The 12,369-nt window shown below is 41.0% G+C and overlaps 2 protein-coding genes across 2 annotated transcripts in view; one reads left to right on the top strand and one right to left on the bottom strand.

The window, feature by feature from the left end:
- Positions 1-6,788, bottom strand: part of setbp1 (SET binding protein 1) — a 50,373-nt gene extending 43,585 nt beyond the window's left edge. Inside the window, exon 1 of the mRNA XM_036598740.1 lies at positions 5,977-6,788. The gene's annotated coding sequence lies outside the window, so the exon portion shown is untranslated. The remainder of the gene's footprint in view (positions 1-5,976) is intronic.
- The window catches only part of cdk7 (cyclin-dependent kinase 7), a 104,592-nt gene that overhangs the window by 80,142 nt on the left and 12,081 nt on the right, over positions 1-12,369 (top strand). The window lies entirely within an intron of this gene.

Genomic DNA, 12,369 nt, shown 5'->3' with positions numbered 1-12,369 from the left:
TTCTGGTTCCATTGACTTACATTAAACGTAAAGTAAGTTCCCTTCTCCCATAAACTTATCATTTTAGAGATGCAAGGTTTTCTTCCGACAACAGCGATATGCAAAAGATTTAAGCCACTGTTATTTTAACCTCCATGGAGACCCGAAATATAGATATGTCACAACCATTGATAAAGGCATCTAATACCAGTGTCTTCTGTGGCTTTCCACGTTCATTGATATCCATAATGGATGCTGATATATCTGATATTTAAATGCAGATACATAAGCAGTTACAAAATTTACAAATGGATACAAATGCAGCAAAATTAATACAATTGTTTATATTTTATGCATTTGTTTTCATTTGTTTTCCGTATCATGGTGCATCCCTAATATCCATGTCCCTTCTATAAACCCACAATGGAAACACGCCACAATATCAATCAGATCCAAGTTTATGTAACAGTAGCCCCTGTCTGGCCTAGCGGGCAAGCCAACTGCAAGCTAATTGTGTAAGACTACAGTCTGCTCATAAACCGGTTTATTATTTTCACAAATATGCCTGAGGCGGAGCCTGGGCTTTCCTGCTAGAGTGCATGAAAGAGTTTTGTGTCAGCAGCGTAGCCTCTGGCTGCCTCAAAAGGGAACAGATTCAGACGTTTGTCCTTGAGGGCCTTTATGCGCTGATCTGCTCTGGCCTCTATTTGGGCGCATCTCAATTAGGACGATCACAGCTTTGTGTAGCAATTATCTGAACGTACATTCAGTGCGCCGCACACAAAAAACAGCCCTTAATTGCCGCAGTCGTGACGTAATGGCTTAACTATGCAATGCATGCTTTGTGCTTTTGTAGGTTGCACAAAACACAGAGGAGCTTAAGCATGGTAAACTAATACTGTAACATTTCAGCAACGTTTCACAATCCTGAGAGTTCTGACAATAACATTAAATGGAATATCACATGGCTGCTGCAATGATATCTATGGGAAGCTCTGAAAAATACTAGATAACAACTGAAGTGCAGCACTGTACAAAAGTCAGAGACCTCATTTATTTAATTTCTAGTCAAAAGCATTAAGTACAAGTTATGAATTTTTCGGATGTTTCTGATGAGATTAAAGATAATTCACTTGTGTAAGGAAGAAGAAAGTCGGTGAAAAAACAGGAATTTTCAAGACTGTAGTTCAAAAATTATTACAAGGTCTAGAGAAAATGGGACTCCTAACAACCGTGCAAGACCTGGCAGACCACCAAAATCCCCATCAGATAAACATTACTTAACACTTCCATCTTTGAGAGAAAATCAAGCTTCACTCTTGTTTCAGATCTGAAAAAAAACACAGGTGGATCCACAATGTACCAGTGGCCACCCTACAGCCCAGACCTCAAACTACTGAATGTGTAGAAAACGCAACCAACTTCAAAGACTTTGGAGGTGTGGAAAAATATTCCTGTAGAATAAAACTAAAAAACTGAAAGCAAGTCTCCTGAAAAGAACAGAAGCTGTAATAAAGAAAAAGGACAGTTTTGACACTATATTTAATTGTTAATATATATGTTTTTTGCTTTTTCCTGACTGGAAATTACATAAATGTGGGATGGTCTCTGACTTTTGCACAGTACTATGCTTTGTAAACAGTAACCTTAGCTATCTGTAGCTTACATGTAAACAACAACTGTAGCTATACTGCTGTAGAAGAGAGTGAGAACTGTGCTGATTAGGAAGGCAGCCTAGCAGTGGTTGCTTCTCCCTGGGCCTGGGTGTCACACATACTGTGAGTGTGAAAAGATTCCACCCAGTAACACAGCCCCTTTTAAGGCGATGAACGGAGCGCACTGAGGCAGACTCGCAAAAAAAAGAAAAAAAACACAGCCCAGTCCAACAGACACATGTTCACACTTTGCTCATGCACCAGTGCCGTAATAAACACTGCAGAAACTTTCAATCTGAAATACTATGTATCTTTTGAAGTGCTGCAACACGGCATGCCAAAGGAACCTTACAGGAATCTTATATCTGTGCACTACTGCTCGGTAAAACACTTCTACATGTGCTACACTATGGGCACAAAAAGAGCTCCAAACAAGCCATGTTCATGCATACTAATGGCTCTTAACTGGACAGAGGATATAAAAATATTCACAACAGAAAACAAAACAGGAAGCTGTCTTACAACCAAAAAGCATTCAATACTTGTCTCATTAGATTCTATTCATTGCGAGCAGCATCAATGGGACCCCAGTGGAAGCCTTGTCAATTACAAGCCCAATAATATATTCAGAAGCTCTTTAGATGAGAACTTTCTGGAAGGAGCCTGCCAGGAGAATAGCCAGCTCACCCCCTGGGTAGAAGGGGAAGTGACTGCATTCCCCCCACACTAGCGATCCGCCTCTCCAGAGTGGCAGGCTTGACAGCTCTCTCAGAGAAGCCAAACAAATGCCTGGAAGTCCTCCACTAAATACTCAATTCATCTCTCAAGCCACACTTGTTCAAGACAGACCTCAGGCCATAAATCCAATGCACTACAGATGCAAAACTGCGAGCTTACGCCAGCTAAACACAGTACACAATACATCAGAGGTCGAAAAGGAACATATAATCCACTGCTGCTCAGATGAATGGATGACGTTAGTTGGTTTAGACATGACGGCCACATGCCAATGTTGCTGTCCATGATTATATTCCCTCGTTCTTGGAGCTTGGATGTGACGGGGCAGAACGTCAGACATGGATGGGGGCATGACCTAGAATCCAGTCTGAGAAATACCGCAACAGGCCAAATGCTGAAAACTAATGACTGGTCCCACTTGACTAAGCTAACTCAGCAAAAGCATCTTTTGCCAAAAGCAAAAAAAAACACCCACCAGGCCTAAATCTCCCTGCAAAATCCAAAGAGCTTCAAACTTCCACTAATGGTGATTCTTTTAATCAAACAATTGGCCAGTTAATGATGTCAAACACACCAGTTTTCACCTGGCTTGGAATAAACGTAAATAAAAACTGAAACACCATCTTAACCCTTAAAATCCCAGTCTTAATACATATCAAGGCTTATTACTCAGTAACTACAGGTACTTCAGTGCAAACTGGTTGGGATATTCTATTCTATAGGTTATCGAAGTGTGTACTAAAACTTTGGGACTGCCTGCGGGCCCCGGCCAAGGGGTTAAACTCAGAAACAGGTTTCCATGCCAACACAGGTTAACATGTAATAACACCTTCATCCAATCACTGTGGCTGCTTAGCATAACTGTCTAGTTATCCTGTAACAAACCCATTGGTGCTGAACAATCTATATATCATGCATTGTATGAATCTTAATGCCACTCCCTCCCCCTTTTGGTTTCCAGTGTGGTGTCAGTACAGTGTCATTTAATAGGCAGATCCTTACTTCCCTCCCTTGTTTAGTTTTCTTTTAGCACAGTAAGTAATGCATCACTGTCAAGCTTGATTTTTCTTATATGAGGAGAGACAGGAATTTCAACCACAGTGTGGAAAACAAAATGGCTGGAGACAGAAAAAAAAACGAGATTGTCCTCCTCCTCCTCCTCTGTGTCTCGCTGCCAAAAGGTGTTCTTGCTCTGATACTCCGTTTGGAACGGCTGCCAAAAATGAGATTTGTCCTTGGATATCTTCCCCTCTTCCTTTGTCTCCTGTCAGGACTTGGCTGTCCTCCAGCGAAACTAGCCCCAGCCAGGAACAGAGGGAGATCTATTCACACACATAAACATCACTTTGGATTTGTGCTTTAGTCAAATAGCACTGTGTTCCTTCTGTGGAAATCAAATATGCTGTATAAGGAAGCAATATGTTTTTTGCTTTGTCTTCTCTGGGCAGGATTTTAGTAACAACTGTAATTGCTCTGGTTGATCGTGACTATCTTGGGGATTTTGATGAATGACGTCCACCAAACGATGAGAAACTCCATGTGGCTCCTTTTACATAGTCTGGACTACACAAATCAACCACACTATCTCTGCGTACTCTGAATTATGAAAGCACAAGTCAACACAGCTGGTAAAATCTCTGCTCCAAAAAGCTTTACAGAAAAATGAGGGTGGCCATCACCGTCACTAATGGCCCCCGCATCGTCCCAGAGCTGGCAAACCTGATGCAAGTCAGAAAGTCTGGTTGTCATGGCAACTAAAGTTATGGGAAACAATGTAAGTCATTTTTATGCATGCCTCAGTCCTGCCCAGGGCTAATACATACCATTAGTCTCCATTTCCAAGATGATGGCAACCACATCTTACAAATCTTCAGTTGGTTCAGGTAAGTGAACTGTCCAAGAGACAACGCTCACCATGCCGATGTAATCAATGGGCAGGTGTTTTGGGACAAACCTCTCTCTTATTGACCTCGCCCTTATTTTAATTAAAAACATCAGTAGTGAACCCTGGAGCGACATCAAAGCTGAGTCTGAAACAGCTTTCATAAAGCCTGTCAATGGTTCCCACGCTGTGATTCACTAATGACAACACTGTCAAAGTTATCTTACAAGGATACATTAATACATGTGTAATACTTGCACCTCCTTTTTTTGTATTATGCATTTATTTATATTTTGGTTGCAAACTCTGGTGTTCAGACAATCTTATGATAGCATAAAGTCCATCCTGCACAATGCATCGTCACAGCTCTACGATGCACACATCAGTTTTGCAATATTGCAATACCACAATGCATTGTTACACCCCTGTTTATTTCCTGCTGGTGGAGGTAAACAACTATTGCCCTCCTTCATAATCCTGCGACAGCTGCAACCACGCTCGCCACATTATGCAGCTGGCACATATTTACATTTTTCGAAAATCTGTAGTCCTACTACAGCTGTGCAGATCTGCATGTGTTGGGTTACCTGGTGGCCTTTCACCTTTTCATCAGAGTGCACTTCCCTGTAAGACTAGTTTGCACATATGCACTATTAACATGGGTTAATAGTGAAAGATGAAGCAGAGAAACCTTCACCTGGCCTAAGCTCCGCCCCCTTTAGACTGGGCGGGATTCTAGCCAATCAAAACTAAAAACAGAGGCTGCTTCCAAAACCGCATATTAAATAGTATATTAAAATACTACTCCAGTACTAATAGTAGTGCACCCATTAGTATAACATACAGAGTGCAGTACTGTGTGCTTTTGGACGCTGAAATCATGTAAAAGCCTAAGCTGTACTGTAATAATACTGGTATATTTTTATTCCTTTTCTTCGTGGTCTTAATATTATCCTCCTAATTTGAACCGTGTCTCGAAATCCAGGTCTTAATTGAAGCCTCTTCATAATCTCTCTTGATGTCTGCCGTCTGATAACGAATGAAAACACTTCAGATGAGCTCTAGCTCTGACTTAAATTAGGCTAATTCAACAAATCTCCCACGCAGTTTCTCTACGTTTCAGACAAAACAAGCGTGGCCCGAGAGTGAGGAGGCCGTGGAGGTGAAGCCCACACGGTTTGGCTCGTAGTGGAAACGGCTCGGTTTGGCGTTGGCTGGCCGCCTACCCGCCTCAGCGGGGAACCGAATCGAGATGACGGTAAATTACCGAGAGAGGAACCTCAACCCAGCATGTAAAACACCCGAGCTGTGCTTTCACCCCGCTCCAAAGCCCTGTCGTCCTCTAGGAAGCCAAGGTGGGAGAGCTTTTCCCTCCTCTGAAGAGTTACAGCCAACGTGTCCTAATTCTCTAGCCCACCGCTAGCTTAGGTTAGCTGCTCCACCACAGCCAAAATAACACAGACTGTTAGCTGAGACACTTCTCTCCTCTGCTGTAGGTTAGAGGGCTAGTTAGTTAGTTAGTTAGTTATAGCAGTTTTCAACTTCTCCCCCTACATTAAGAGTCATTTCGAGCCCCAGGCTTATTTGACCAGCCATGTTCGTCCCTACAAACGTGAAATAACGTTAGCAACGGCGACGGTTACCTCAGAACAGGATTTAAACCCAGGATTTTTTATGACTATTTGAAAAGCGCTGCTCTGAGGTAACGTTAGGTTAACTCACCCATTTCCGAAGCTGCTGGTCACGTAGTTAAGAGCAAATCCATCCAGTGACATGAATACGATCGCTAGCGGGACCGATGGCAACTCTGCAATCCGTCAAACTGAACGATGCATTTAAAAGAAGACGATGTTTATCAGCGTAAAATGGCGTCAATCGAAATCTCCGATGATATTATAGAGGGGGGGAAGCCACACAGTCGATGAGGAGTCGATAAGAGGACAGGAAAAAAAAACGTTACGTAGACGCTGATTTGCGCCAAGGCTGCGGCTCGCTGTACGTACAGATTTAAGCAGAAACTGTGATCTCTGCTTCAGCTTGTCTGCCGAGCTTAGCTGCAGAAAACCCCGCCGCCTCGCTGCCCACAGAACTGCATTGCTTCTCTCTCAAATCCCAGACTTGTGTGTGCGTGTGTGTGTGTGTGAGAGAGAGAGAGAGAGAGGGGGGGGGCAGTGTTCGAGTCTTTTCCACTGCGGAGAAAACACGCGCGTTAGTATCCTCAGTCTTCAAAGTCCCGCTCGGTTGGCACCACAGGCGTGCAAAAATAAAACAAGTAAAAAAAATCTGTTCTGATATTCCCTCCCTTTTGGGTTGAACTCAGTCAGGCTTTGCCTACAAAGTTACGGCGTCCCGCTTTTTCTCGTTGCCTCCGACTGTGTCTCGGTTTCCCGCAATATGTCTAGTTTTTCGATTCTTGACTCTTTTTGATAACGATCTCTTCCAGAAACGCGCATTCGAGTCTGGGTCAGAGCACGAGTGGATTGCTCGGTGGGGTGATTTTTTTGCCACCTGTATTCCGTCAAGCCCCGCCCCCTGTGCTACGATTGGCTAGTGTCTCTCATACGGCGCTAGGATTGGCTCGTGGTTCATGCTCTCAAGCAGCCCGCCTTGCGAGTACGAACTACTAGCCAATCCCAGCGCAGGGAGGCGGAGTAACAGTAAAACGGGTGGGAAAGATCTCGCGGCTGCTCCGTGTTGCCCTCTAGCCGTCAACTCCGGAGCAGCCACAACACACCAGGTAGCAGCTACGCTGTAACTGCTAATTACAACGGATGGGTTTCTAACACAAATAAATCAACATTAAGATGTTTTCGGTTAAGTATTTCAGCCCTAAGGCTGTTTCTGTAGCGCCAACAGTTTTATTACAAAGTTACTGTGGTGGATGGCATTAAAGGGGGATTCCACCGATATTTCAGAATTCATCATTACATGATTGAGGTGTGAGCCAAGTCATTCTGAGTGGTTTGGTGTGAAATGCTCCATTCTAGAGAAACTTGCTGAGTCAGAACTGTTCACAGCTTTGGTGATAAGAACCACACATCAGAAAAGTTTAATGCCTCTAAAAGCTACCTCATAGAAAGTTGAAAAAATGAAATGGTTATGAATACGTTGTTTAAGAAATTGTTTTCTGATACTTTTGCAATAAGATTTTGGCCTAAAATGTTTTTAATCCAGTCATATCAGAGAGGTACATGCAGAGCAAATTTTATTTTGCAGATTTACCACTATTTTACATTTATCAGCATATACAAATCTGAGGTTTACTGGCCATTTTAGATAGCAAATAAAATGTAAATGTTGTAGACATTGCAACCTCTGGTTCCTGTCACCAGCACAGTAATGAAATCTGAGTTGGTAGGTTTCTCTGCAGTGTACCAGTGTTTACATCTGAACAGTTGACTTTTGCAGGTAGTTTGAAATTTTGGTGGAATTCCCCTTTACATCTATGTGTTTCCTTGCAAATGTTAGCATAACATAAAAGCATCAGGCACTGGTTGATTGTAACACTCCTACCAATTCAGTGTCTGTTTAGTTATTGCCTTTATTGTTATATTTAAAGTGTCAACAGCTCTATACAGTAATTTGTTAAGGCATAAGTGTGTGAAATAAGACATAACGAAATATAACATGTGGAATGCCAGTCTCACTGCTCCCTTATTTCAAGCATTTACTTTGAGGTTTTACCTTTTCATAATGTGGCTGGTTCATAACATTTTACAGCTTCTTGCCTCATTATTTCCATCTCTGGCATGGTGCCATTATTACAGCGTTGGTAGGGGCGCCAAAGATGGGTGTAACAGCAACACACAGGGCGTGAGTAGAAGAGGCTCTCCTGAACTGATTCAAGAACAAGTTGTCCCCTCCCAAATCCAGAGCTAGAACCTTAACCATTGCAAGTAAATCTAGAAAATGGTTCTTAGATGTGCACCACAGGGCCTCACATGCCAACACCTCACTGAACAGAAGATCCGAAGCAGAATCCAAAAGCGCAAGCTGATATCTGATAAAAGGCCCTGACAGTGCAGCCTATGCAAGTACCTGTAGATTAAGGCACATTGGATTGTTAAAGGGCCCATATCCTACATTTTTCAGTCATAATCTCTTTAAACATTACTTTTTCCAAACTTGGCTTTTAAAACAAGTTTAAAAACTGTGCCTTTAATACAATATGTAAATTACCTCTGTTCTGATTGGCCATATATTGTGCCTCATTCAAAAAGCAGTATGGGCCAAAATACTCCTTATAACTTCAGCATGAATGGGCGGAGCTAAGCTGCTGTAGGATGAATTGTTGAATATATGGAAATGTGTTGTTTTTTGTGACATCACAAGTAAACAAAAAAGTTAACCATGCTGTTTTTTGCCACTTAGTATCTATATATGGACTGGGGAGTGAGCAGTATGTTCTGGACCTTTACCAGTGTGCACACATTATTTAAAAAAAAAAAACCTCCAGAAACCTCAGTTTTCAGTGATAGGGGCCTTTAACACAGGCTCATTTTCACTCATATTTAATGTTATTTCTTATTGAGTTTCATTGTTTTAATGATTATGATTTGACGAGTTGTATTTCTCTTCTCTTTATGATCTAGTCAATAATTTTGATGAGCATTAGCTCATAAAATAAGTCCTTGGCTGTGACGCTAACTCGCTGTGGCTACAAATGCAATTTAAGACACTTAGCAAGAGCAATCGAGGTTCAGGGGAAAAGAATGGATGCCGACTGGGTAATTAATTTTCCTCTAGCCTCTGTTTTCATCTCAGTCTACACAGTTCACCTCCCTCACCCCACAGATTGGATGTGGGCTTATATGTGAGGCTTGTATTGATTGTGAGGGGTTTTGTAATGATACACTAAGACCTCTTCAATATAGAGGTCAGCTGCTGTTCCCTTGACAGCCAATCAATGTGTTGACTGCGTTAGTAAATAATCCTCGTAGGTCAACCCAGAAAATCACCCAGACTGGCAGTGATGCAAAGAGGTCCACCGATTTTTTTGCACCGCAAATGTTGCCATGGATACCACATGCAAGGAGTTCAGAGACCCCAGTGGTCTGCATAGACTATACATTTTTAATTTTCTCAACACAGAGAGCCAAGGCGGTTTTTCAGCCTATTGTATGCAGAACAAATGCGTTGTTTCTTCTTGAAATATGTGCTCACTATGGCTGTAACTGCATTATAAATAAGAAGCTGGTGTATGCACACCTGGGTCACTTTTCAGGTTCTGTAACAGCGTGTGAGCCCCAGAGGCGTCAGCGTGTTCTTCATTCTGATGTGTGACTTAACCAGTGTGTGAAATACCCACAATGACTGTATGCACAGTACATGCATCAGCTGAAAGCTGTGCAAGCATTTATTTCCATGCAGTAACTGTCAAGATTGACGGTGTTGAGTTCATCCCCACAGCTACTCCACTGAAAAAGTGCTGCTTTAAATTTATATGACTCAAATGTGTCGAGTGCACACGAATATAATATATCAACACAGTCTTGTCTTTCAGTTTGCTTACTTTTCACAAGGATTGTGCTGATGTCACACATTGTGTTCCTGTGCAACCACTTTTCATGCAAATTCAAAGCACCACTTTTTTGGTAACATTTTATTTATAATTTGCTATGTAACATAAACATAATCATGCCATAAACATGTCTTGGCAGATATCATATACTGTCATAAGTTGTTATGATAGATTACATTCAGTAATATAACAATATCATGTTTATCATTACTGTTTATTGTCACAACATAATGTTTGACGTTGTGACAGCTAACTATAGTAATTAGGTCTTAAAGACCAAAAGGCATTAATAAGCATTTATAACACATAAATAAAAAGGCCTGTTGTTTGCCTAATAGTGAACTCTTTTCTTCCTGATGCTGAAAAATGAATAACTAAAATGATCTAATTGAATAGATGAAAGGTGATCTCTTACATTTGCACTGTAATGTAACATCAAACATTATGACATCTGTCATTACAATTAACTGCAATGGTGACACGACACTGTTATATTACCAAACACAAGCTGTTGGGTTTGATTCACCAAGATCATCCTAAGTTTTTTCTTAAATTTGTTCTTGAGAACGGAAGAAAAAGTCTACTTCAGATTCATGACGTGTCCTTAAACCACAGAACTGTTTGCACTTTTGTGCTCTTGAGTGTGTGTAGATTCTGTTCTTACCTAAAAACAAATCTCAAATAAGAAAATATTAATGAGTCTTTGTGAAAACTGCGTAAGTGGATTTAAGAAGAAATTTCTTCTTAAGAACAGTTGGTGAATGAGGCCCTTGATTTTAATCATCTTCAGGAAACTCTTTCTAATAACTCTCGATAAGTAATGCACCTTTTGTTCTGAAAGTGTATTTGACCCACAAGCACAATTATGTCAGTCTTCTCTAAATTGCTCAGTAAGTCAAGGCATGATTCATTCTCCACAACCCCATTTTCAGAGAAGGTAGCCCACGAATTTATCTATTCACAATCAGTTTGGATCAATCATGGTGTCTATTAAAAGGCAAGAAATGACTGTGGTCTTAAAGCGCACAGCTGTTTTTCAGAAGTAAACTTTGAATGTGCTGGTATTTCAGGAGAGAGACACTTTCAACTCATTAGTAAGTCATTCAAGGGAAGGAGCGCTCAGGCCTGAGTGTGTTGATTTGGTTTCTCAGATTCACTCAACATCTGCCCACTCGCTACCAAACCTAACAGTTGTGGAATGAATCATCTCGAGCTCCACAGGGAGCAGAATGACTGCAGCATGAATCCAGCTAGCTGTGTCTCGTTCCTGAGCGAGTTTTCTGATTTTGTGAAGGTTCTGTTGATCTGTCTGCAAAAATAAAGCACTAAAATGATTTGTTTTATATCATGCATCCACATGAGATTTATAATAACGGCAAAAGCACATGATTAACCATGCAATCCATTTTACTCATATTGCAATTTGGATGGTGAGTTGAACTCTAATTGTGCATGCATGGAGAATAAGATTTACGGCCTACAAAGAAAGCATGCAATACATGGAAAATGTGGAACAAGATAGAGATTTGTCTTGGTCGAACGCAGTTATTACTTCTTGCTTGACCCATTTACAGCATATTTGCTTACCTTTTTTTCTTCATTTAACCAGAGTATTGTTGTAAATGCAGGGCAACTTTGTACTGAGAAAGAAAGTGTTCATGATAATTCTATATCTCATTTAGAACAATGCTATCCTATCTATTAGAATTAGGTGCCTCCAAATCGCATTTGTGTCACAAAACCACCCAGAAAATCATTTTGTAATTTGAGGACACCAGCTTCGACAGCAGTTGGGGAAATTTATCTGATGGGGTTAGTGCACCAAACCACAAATGTGTTTATCAAAGTCAGAGGAAGTGGGCGTTCGCAAAAAGAAAAGAGCCTGAGCCAACCACTTCCTGTTAAGATGGGAAACTTCTGATGGTGTTATAAAGTGTACAGTAAACAAGTCAAACAAAAAGGTATTGAAAAGGAAACCAGGCCTGAAAACGATCCTGAAAGCAAAGCTTTATATGCATGAGCACAGTTCTTGAAAAAAACATTAAATGCATCTTTAGGCAATGCATAGACATTAACATGGAGTGCATATATGAGATAAGAAACTATTGTCATGATTGACTTTCAAATCCTCTTTTATTCCAAAGACTTGAGTATCAGTTGCAAGGGCAATTGGCACTGAATTTCGCACTTGCAGGCCTGAGAAAGATGTGACAGAAACTGTGAACTAAAACACTGTTCCTGTTACTAACACCTGTCAGTCTGCTAATTAGCCTCCCAATCACAGATTGTAACTTGAGCATTTTATTCATTTGACTGGCACTGCCACCGTTTCTTGCACACAGATGGTTGAACACTAAACCAATTTTTGTGGATTTCTCCAAAGCAAATGTGTATGGAATGGAAGTATAGATAGTAGCAATCGTAGTTGGTATAAAACATATTAATCCAAAGGAGATGGAAAAGGGGGGTTGGCAGTTTTAATGGGGAATGATATTGTCTTTGAACAGCATCCACTTTTATCCCCTCAAGCAATGCTCATTAATCAAATGTCAAATGTTTATTAGGAGTGTAACTATATATTTATACATGTATAT

Source organism: Colossoma macropomum, unplaced genomic scaffold (genome assembly GCF_904425465.1).
Source record: "Colossoma macropomum unplaced genomic scaffold, Colossoma_macropomum, whole genome shotgun sequence".
Lineage (NCBI taxonomy): Eukaryota > Metazoa > Chordata > Actinopteri > Characiformes > Serrasalmidae > Colossoma > Colossoma macropomum.
Note: the sequence above shows the minus strand (reverse complement) of the source record. Positions and strands in the feature narration are given on the sequence as shown.